Below are 10,436 nucleotides of genomic sequence, written 5' to 3'. Positions count from 1 at the left end.
TTGCAAGTATCTCTTGGAGGATATAGCAGCAGTGATCAAAGTTCTTCATATGTCGTCGCTTGTCTTGAACACATGTTCTGTCGCGTAAGCAGTATAGTTGACCCAATGCGGTCGCGTTAGGGTCAAAGAACATTGGTGGCATTGTCATCTACATATTCGTTAAGGAATTGGATTCATGAAGATATTTTTTAAAGCCTGTTCTAAATCTGTCACTACTGTTACACAATTACCTTATTTAATATAAGTAGACTTGAAAAGAAAAATGACGATCAATTACGTTGTCTGTGATTTCCATAAAGTGTATAAGAAGTATAGGAATATTATATGACATACTTGAAGCCGACCAACTTGCATGTATGCTACAAATATTATAAATAAGTAAAACGATAAGGCATGAATATATATGAATTACAAAAAGAAACTGAAATAGAATAGACATTTGTATGAGATCTACTGGGAATGCCTAAGCATAAATCGCTATTATAAAGACTCAAACATAAGCACCCAATTCATTATCAATATCTTATTAAAAACGTCATTGCTGAAATGAAAAGAAAATGGAATGAAATCTTTTGAGAATGCCACCGAGTACAGTGCAATTGAAACGACTTAACAAAAATAGAATAGAAATATGTATGAAATCATATTAGAATGTCCGCATATACAGCTCTATGTCTAACGGCTCACATAAATTTTTGTTTTAAAGAACTTGAAAGGACATATAATAAAAAAGCATATGTTAAATTATATGTCAATGTAGAGTTTTTCATCTTAATATCAATGGTAATTTTTATGCCCCACCTACGATAGAAGAGGAACATTATGTTTTCTGGTCTGTGTGTCCGTGCGTCCGTTTGTCCGTCCGTTCGTCCGTCTGTCCCGCTTCAGGTTAAAGTTTTTGGTCAAGGTAGTTTTTGATGAAGTTGAAGTCCAATCAACTTCAAACTTAGTACACATATTCCCTATGATATGATCTTTCTCATTTTAATGCCAAATTAGAGTTTTTGTCCCAATGTCAGTCCACTGAACATAGAAAATGATAGTGCGAGTTGGCCATTCGTGTACTGAGGACACATTCTTGTTATTTATATTTCAGCTGAATAATTGTTACTGTATGTTAACAAGTTTAATGATCATAAAACCAATAAAGATTCCTATGATTTATGATTCTATATATTTTTCATTAGAGCCAATGAGTAGGGATACAAAATGGTCGCTGTTATAGGGCGCTTAAGGAGGCTCGAGGGTATAAAAATTTCAGCAAAAAAATAAACATTTGTTTTTCATTTCAAATTTTATTTGTTACCTTTTGTAGTTGTTACTTATTATATGGTACAAAAATCATTCAAAACAAACAATTCGTGTTGGCCACAGATGACTTTTAAAATGTAAACATCATTGAAAAAGTTCCAAATTATCTCCCTTTGGTGGAAAAATGCCATTTTTGGGCTTTAAAATTGAAATATCTTTTTTAACTCATCGGTGACCTATATTTTTTAATGTAATTTCCATATAAGTTGTACTTAAACTAAATTATTTTAAAATTTGACCGATTTCTGTAATAAATTTCTTTCTCTTTTTTTCGATATTACCTTTATTTCTCCTATTACTTCAACAGAAAAAGTACACTTTTACAAAAATGTATGCTTCTTTCGAAGGCAGATTGTGAGCGCAAATGAACGGTGACCCCACTTTTTTATTTTATTTTTCTATTAACTATAAGATAAAGTTCATTTATAGAAAAATATAGAGAAATCTTATATAAATGATTTAGACCCGCGAACCCCCTTAATTCTTTTATTGTAAAAAAAATAATATATATATATATAAAGAAAGGTGCTCATGTACATCAATATCATCTTTGATATATGTGGTGTGCTTCGTGTATTTTTGCTAGATTCGTCTTAAAATTGACAAACAAAATATATTTATTTCCTGAGAGGAAAAGAAACATAACTCCTTGTTCACGAGAAACAACAATGAGTTTCAAGCTTTCGTGTTAAATAAAATTTAACAGATATCTTCCTGAAAAAGTTAAATCACAAAAATATCGAACACTGAGGAAAATTTAACATGTTTAACTTTGAAAGTACCTTAGCTAATGAGATTAAACATGTTTAACTAAGGGATAACGACTGTTATGATCCTTACTTGGCACAGCAAATTCCTTTATGTAGAAAATGGTGGATTAAACCCAGTTTTATAGCTAGCTACTCTCTCATTTGTATAAAAACGTAGTCATTTCTACAGATATATTACTTGCGTTTAAAATTAATTTAATAAAAAAAGCTATTTAGTATATTAGCTAGTGTTCAACTAAACAAACGATACACTAAAATGGCGAAGGGTTTGTCCAAATACAAAACAGAAGCATTCACGATTCGTACCCGACAAAACAGAAGTTTACCATGTTTACTCAATGAAACTATATTTTGAAAACCCTATAGACGAACAAAGTAAATATTATGTGTATTGTATGCATCCCTTACAATAAACACATAAAATGACAAGTGTTATCTATAATACAAGTAATAGTATTGACTTGAAAGTGTGATGCTGTTTCTGCAAAATCAAGTCTAAACTTTCACTTTCTAACAAAGTTTAAAAATAATTTTAAAATTTCCAAATATATAAATAGAATCCTACTTCAGTTGGGATTTACATATAAAACGTTTCTGCTAGACATTGTTTCTGAAGCTGCTACTGCACCTATGTCAACATTACTCAGTCAGGTGAATATTTATAGAAATAGTAAGTTTGATTTATTTTTTTTATTCTGCTCTGTCAACAGTTTTTAACAAATTATTTTTTATCTGTAACTAGTTCATATAAGCAATAGCAAATTTAGTATGTTCACTGTTTTGGGTGAGTTTTAGCACAAAGTCAGTCGTAATGGGTGCTTAACGCATTATGAATCACTCATCATCACAGATGGGTGATAATTTTAGGTATGTGACAATTTTGAGGGCAGTCGTCGTGAAGTACATGTATGCAAAAGAATACAGTATGAATATTAAGACAATATGTAATTTAAAGTTCAACATAGTAATTATCAGATACACCCAGATATTTAGGATATATTTTTATTAATTTGATATTAATTTGGGAGGGGTACTTGAGAAATTTGACATTTCTTAAGTTTTGAATATAATAAATGTAGGATGTCTAATACCTAATACCAAATATTTATATATGCACTTCCATTAGTAACAACCATAGCAAAGGAGCCTCGGTCCTAACAGCTGATATTTTAGTTTGTCGACATTTGAAGTATGTATTTCCTTTCTTCATGCGAAATTCGAGTGTGTTTACAAATAATTTGCAGTATTTCTTATTGCACATTGAATTGTCAGTAACTTTATTATATTGATGAATATTATATATTATTGATCGCCGCATCTGTATCACTGACTTGTAAGCTGAATTATTGTCTTGTAGTCTGAATTATTTTCTCGTAAGCTGAATTACTTTCTCGTAAGCTGAATTATTTTCTCGTAAGCTGAATTATTGTCTCGTACACTGAATTATTGTCTCGTAAGCTGAATTATTGTCTCGTAAGCTGAATTATTGTCTCGTACACTGATGTTTAACACTGTTTTTCAATTATCTTAAACATTTTGAAAGTTTAGATCCGCGCGCCTATTCCGTCGTTATTCTTAGAAAAATAATAATTTAAAGAAAAAAGAAGAAGAACTCATGCAAATTAAAGAATAATTAAGGAAGTTTATTCACAAGCCATGAAATAACTTATTTGGTTTTAACATGATTTCCTGAAAACAAGCTACATGTTTTTGGTAAACTGAACTTATTTTTAGAACATGTATAATGTGCATTAAGCATACCGAACTAGGTTAACGCAGAATTTATTTTATTATATTATAATGCTTTACTTTACTTAGATAAGATCATTCATATTTCTATAAAACATTTCAATATATAAGTCTGAAAATTACGCACAACTTTGCTATAATCAGTTTTGTTTTGTGTTTTAAATGTTTGTACCTCAACGCGATTCGAACTCACACCTTACATACACCACATCACCAATCGCTTAATTAGCCTCAATATCAGCGCTCAATACCACTCGACCACATCCGCTATGACAAATTTAACTTCAATTGTCGAAGTGTAACCTGTTACGCAAACTTAATCGAGAGATAGACATAAAACACGTGTTTTAAGCGTGTGAACATGTTATATCATTATTTATAACAGTAAATGGGCTATGTCACAGATTTTGCTAAAATTTTGCATTAATTTTGTCTCGTTGAACTTTAACATTGTTTAACTGAAAATCGAAACAAAAATGAAAATCAAGCAAAATTAGATTAAGAAGCACAAAAGCATCCATCACCACGTATCCTTCTGTGTATTCAATGATATACATATATATCTATATATATGTGTGTATTTTTTTTTTTTAATTGGAGCATTTATTCCACAATGTCATCTGATTGTTTTTGCAAGTTATGTGGAATTATTTTCTTGCTTGCATTAGAGATAACAGATCTTGTTTTGGATTGGGACTTCTACGTAGAGGTTGTTAACACAACACAAGAACCTATAAATACTGCCAAAAAGCTACACACTGCAATTCTTGTTTTTGCCATTTTTGGAACATGTGCATGCGTTGCCAGCATATTGGTCAAGATAGTTTGTGTCTTGAGGAAAACAGATGATACATTTTTCGTAATACTTTCATTGATCTCGACGTGGTTTGAAGACTTTCCCCAAATCATCCTTGCAATGATTGTGGCTTTCAAGTCATCCGAGTTAATTGATAATGTACAAGTTATCAAAGCAGGATATGCGATTGTTGAGGCAGTTATTCTAATTCTGCGATCGATGTGGCTATTTCGAATTATGGAGATGTGTATTAAATACTGTTGTTGTGATTGCATAGATGACGACGACGACTATGATGTTGATGAGGAGAATGCAAATAAGTCATGGATCAAAACAGCAATCATATTCGATCTAATTGGAGTTGTCATCATTCTTTTGTGTGCTATAATACTTATGGTTGAACTTCAAATAGATTATTTCAAATAATCAAACGGTATTGGTCATTTTGCCAATAGTACTGGGAACGTGACTTATCAAAAGTTATCAAAGATACAGAGCTTGTATTACATTGAATTCATCGGTTATGTTCAGTAAAAGACAAATCGAGTTAACAGCAAATTCAACAAAAACGATTAAAAACATAGAAAAAAACGAAGGTACTTTCTCAAAAGTAAGAATTTAATTGCAGTGACATTATATCAATATTTGTCTAGTGATTTAAACCTGCAAAATTACAAAAAGAAATTGAGGCAATATCAAAACAATTCATAACTTTTATCTTGAGATAGACTATTAACTATGTTAACAATTCCTGTAAAGAAAATATAATGTTGTATAAAAATGTTATTTTCAAAAAAAAAGTGTTGCGTTTTCATTATCTCAATAAAAATGTCCATTAAAGTGGTAAAAAGGCCATGCTGTAGTTTTATCTTAATCACAGTGTTGCGTTTTCATTATCTCAATAAAAATAAAAATGTCCAAAAAAGAGGTAAAAAGGTCAATGCTGTAGTTTTATCTTAATCACAGTGTTGCGTTTTCATTATCTCAATAAAATAAAAATGTCCAGAAAGAGGTAAAAAGGTCAATTTTGTAGTTTTATCTTAATCACTATAAAAATGAACAAATATTTCAACAAAATGGCGTACAGACAAGGCACATCAGCAAAAAACAAAGATAAGTATACAAAAAAATGAACATAGCACTATAACACAATGACGGGATGTATAAGTTCAAAAATTGAACTAAAAAATAAATGTAATCATTAACAAATATAAAAAACCAACATAACAATTTATTAAGAAAATGAACAACGTCAGTGCTTATATTTTTAAATTGACCATCATGTATGATTTCGGACGTTGATAATGAATATTGTTAAACAATCAGTTGTAATCTGCAGATGAATGTGATTGTTTTATTTAAAAAAAAAAAGAAAAAAAAAGAAATTCTTTGACATAACCCTGGTTCATCGACACTCTGCACGAGTAGCAGCTGAAATCTTTTAATACCAAAGGATTTGGGAAATGGATAACAGCAGATGCATATGGAATATTGGTACTTATATGCAGGAAACTTGTAGTTTTAGAATTACAATAGCCTCCTTTTTCAAAGATCCTGGTACACTGAGATGACCTCACATGATAAAATTCGAGATAATAGTCTAAAAAGGACGCCGAAGAAGCCGGGTCTGTTTCATTGATTTTCTGTTCTGGATGATATATCAATGTAACCCAATCACGAAAGTTTAGATGTTAATTGAAGAAAATGATAAACATATTTGATCTTCAATCGAGCAGAAACAAAACAGCTATAGACAGTTAGCACTGAAAGGGCCTTAATCCAATAAGTAAAAGTAATTACACAACAAAATGCAAAAGTCTTTTCATCAAAACTTAAAGATTAAACAATGCACATCAATAACAAACACATACGTTTACTCTTATATCAATCTGACCGAGAGAATTATTTTTCTTTCAGAAGTAGAACCTAAGAGGAAAACAAAAAATTCCCATATTTTTCCAGTTTTAACTTGAGGTCCTAAAATTAATTCTAATGACCCGCCCCTCAACACTTTTCAATACTTTTATTCGACATAACAAAAATGATATATGCATACAATTTCTATTCGTATAATAATTGATAAAATACAATATGCATCAGAAGTGGATCTAGATCTGTCAGTGCGTACAGTTGTGTGTGGCTTCGGGAAACTTTTTTTATATATGTCAGATATTGTCTCAAAGACATTCAATACATCTTCATTTAATTTTAGCAAATTATTAATACACAAACTTTAACATGCATAACTGGACGAACACGATCGAAATACGATTGAACAGATTGAGGAGATCGGAGCAAGGCGAAAAAAAAGTAAACGTCTTATATGACAAAATTCTATTTTTTACTATTAACAGCGGTTATTGTTTTCGTCAATTATTCAAAACATGTCTTAGTTTATCCTACGTAGGTAATCAATTAATCAAAAATGCATTCCTAGTCATATATTTAATCATGAAATATTTTGACTAGAATTATTAAATCCCTATGAAGAGGATCAAGTAATCCCATAATCAACAAACCCCACGATGAGGTACGTGGAAGAATTACCTTCACCGTTAAACGAATTTCAACACTGGTACATATTTTAAAGTGGTTAAAGAGTATAATGCATGCATCACCATTTGTATATTCTCAAGTTTTATAAAGTGTGAGTGTTAATCATTTCCAAATAGATGTTATATGTCGTACTGATACACGTATTATTTTTGTTCTAATGGAAAGTGTGATGCTAGATCGATTTATAGAATCAAGTCAAACACAGTTACTGTAAACTTTAAAAATAGATTTAAAATTTCCTGAAACATGAATAGAAGTTTCAATTTGAGTGGGGATTTACATATTACTTATATAAGTGTTACATAACATTACTGCTATACATTGCTCAGAACCTGACTCTGCACCTCTTCAATATAACTCCGTAAGCTTAGAAGTTTTAAAACAGGTAAGTTTGATTTTTTTATTTGTCTCTCATAGAGTCCTTCTTCTCACATTTTATATCTTATTTGTAATCAGTTATAATTGCAAATTGTGTATATTTTTTATGTCCTTGTCTGGCTTTATTTCGGTAAATATAGTAATGTTATCTTGATGAAGGCGAGCGATACTTTAAGTGGTGTAAAACATTAAAATATAAACTGTCCGCCATTAAGTAAATATAAATCTAAATGTTTTGTATGCAAATTGAAGAGTATAAAAAGTCCTGGTGAATAAGCGTGTTTATACAAACGCGTTAGTTGATAAAAAGATCTACCCATAAAATTATTTAATTGTTTTTACGTGCTGTGCTGAGGAAAAAAAATATCATGCATAACGGGATTCTAAGAGAGCCAATTCATAATTATCACCACAGGAGTAATCTGCTAGGTACGTCAACGTGGCGAAATGTAGGACGAAAGTCTATAAAATAGTGAGTTAATGTAAGATAGTGGCTAGAATTGTTTCTTGAGACATGACATTTAAAACCAAGGACCCACCAGGGTATTGTTGAAAGAGTTCGTTGAATTGCGGAGAGGTTTTCCTTTGCTACTGTTATTACATGTTCCAAAAATAAGCATCTTAAGCATTTAGCATGTGGGATATAGAGTGTTAAAATAGAGGGAATTCGCAAACATATATAAAAACAAAATCAGAATTTGGAAAATGAGCACGACTTGTCTTCACTCACGATAGTCTCTTATTCGTGTGATCAAAACAAAGACGTCTGGAATACTAGTACGCGATACAAAAATATACAGTTTCATGTAAGATCTAGCCGTTGTCAATGTTGCACCTTTGTTGTTTCTTTTGAATAACACAAAAAAGTATATAAATTTATAATAGATGTGCATTTGCCCTGTTCCTCGGATAAAAATTACCTGTTTGTCTACTATCACACGTCCTCGAAACAGTGCGTTGATGTTCAATTAAAGGTATAATGTAAGTGTCACCACAAGGCAAGATAATGTATAGATAAAGAAATAATTCGTTTCCACATTAACCATATGAAGGAATTCCATCATTTGGAAGATGAAATATGTGGTAAATGATAAAGAGTGAACTTGAATAAAACTTTAAAGTACTTAGTCAGTAAAATTTAAAACAATGTTGGACATAATATTTCTTTCTTTCTATTACAGGACTTATTTCATAATGCCATCTGCTTGTGTCTGGAAGTGTTGTCGAATTTCCGTATGGATCGCATTTGAGATAGTCGATCTAGTATTAGATTGGGACTTTTACGCAGAGGTTGTTGCAACAAAACAAGAATCTATACAGACTGCTAAAGACCTACACACTGCAATTCTTGCTTTTGCGATTTTTGGAACAGTGACATGCGTTATCAGCATAATGATAAAGATTTATTGTGTCTGGAAGGGGAAAGAAGATTCATCAGTCCTTTATTTACTTTCATTGATTTCAACGTGGCTTGAAGACTTTCCTCAAATTATTCTTGCAATAATTGTGGCTGTAAAAACATCCGAGTTGATTTCTAATGTACAGGTTATCAAGGCAGGATATGCGATAGCGGAGACAGTAATTCAAATTATACGACTGATGTGGCTATTTAGAATTAAAACGTTGTGTATTAGATACTGTTGCTGTGAATGCATAAATGACGAAAATGAAGATGAAACTAGTACTAAAGCATGTACCAGAGGAGTTATCATATGCGATCTAACTGGTCAATGTATGTTACTTTTATGTGCTATATTCCTGATGATGGAACTTCAGTTAGATTTTTTTAAATAAACTTTCATTACTGGATTCCAATAGTTTATCTAACTAACTAATACTTAAGTTGAATTCCTGATTTTAGTAATGGATAAATTAGGGTTTTTGCCTGAAAGTTATAAAAAAATTAGACGGATTAAACAACTTAATCCTCGCCAAGAACTGCTTGTTGTGGATAGGGGTATAATCAGTACAGATTCAAGAAAACCTTCAAAAACTAAGACACCAAACCATCAATCCCTGTTATTTTCGTTGTTCATGTCTAACAAACAAACCCAAGACGGTCATGACTCATAGTAATATTCGAAGATGGTGTTATAAAATCTTGTTGACAAATATTTGGGCTTAACAAATAGCCTTCGTCAATCGTTTTCATTATCGTATTCAAAATGATACACGGCTGATGTCTTTTCCTTACACCAACCTGTCTTTCGATCAAAGTGATAGGCAGTAATTCCGATCTGCCATAGTGAACAACTATTTATAATTATAGTGCGAAGGAAGGTGGTACATGTAAGCAAGATCATTATTTCCTGACGGAATAGTCGGTATCGCAATTTGCGAAGCTCGCGCGAAAATGTATTATCAATTTAAAACGTCTTATTTTCCGGCTTGTTTTATTTTTGTCAAAGTATTTAGTTTCATTCTATATTGGACAGGGTTAAAATCTAGTTCTTACAAACCAATCTTTATAGTTATAGACACTACGATGGTCATTCTCATATGTTTGAGGAATGGTTGTTCGATATCGTCATCTTTCTGTGCACTTAAGCATACACAATGTGTTTGCAGCCTGACAATACATATTGCAACACATGGTACATGTCATACCAGTAAAGTGAGTGATTGTTGAATTTGTGTGTATGCAGCATTTTTTTGCAAGTCCGAGATCTTCACGATTTGTTGGAACAAATTCTAAATGCCAAGACTTTCAATATTCACTAAATTGTACAACATACGCTCGTTATCTTCTTACTTTATCGAATTGGTGTGGGTGTTAGGAAATAAGACATATATAGTTATGATTATAGCTATATAGAGAAATGGTAAAACTTTTTTTTGCATCTTTTTGAGATGCCTTGTAAATGAATGACAGTCAT

The 10,436-nt window shown here is 31.4% G+C and overlaps 1 long non-coding RNA gene across 1 annotated transcript; it reads left to right on the top strand.

Annotated features, from left to right (window-relative positions):
* The first annotated feature begins 7,323 nt into the window (after positions 1-7,323).
* On the top strand, positions 7,324-9,944 carry LOC143085351 (uncharacterized). The gene is made up of 2 exons (XR_012981315.1): positions 7,324-7,567; positions 8,742-9,944. It is a non-coding gene; the product is annotated as an uncharacterized LOC143085351 (long non-coding RNA).
* The last annotated feature ends 492 nt before the right edge of the window (positions 9,945-10,436 follow it).

The sequence above is a fragment of the Mytilus galloprovincialis genome, chromosome 8, assembly GCF_965363235.1.
Source record: "Mytilus galloprovincialis chromosome 8, xbMytGall1.hap1.1, whole genome shotgun sequence".
Taxonomy (NCBI): Eukaryota; Metazoa; Mollusca; class Bivalvia; order Mytilida; family Mytilidae; genus Mytilus; species Mytilus galloprovincialis.
Note: the sequence above shows the minus strand (reverse complement) of the source record. Positions and strands in the feature narration are given on the sequence as shown.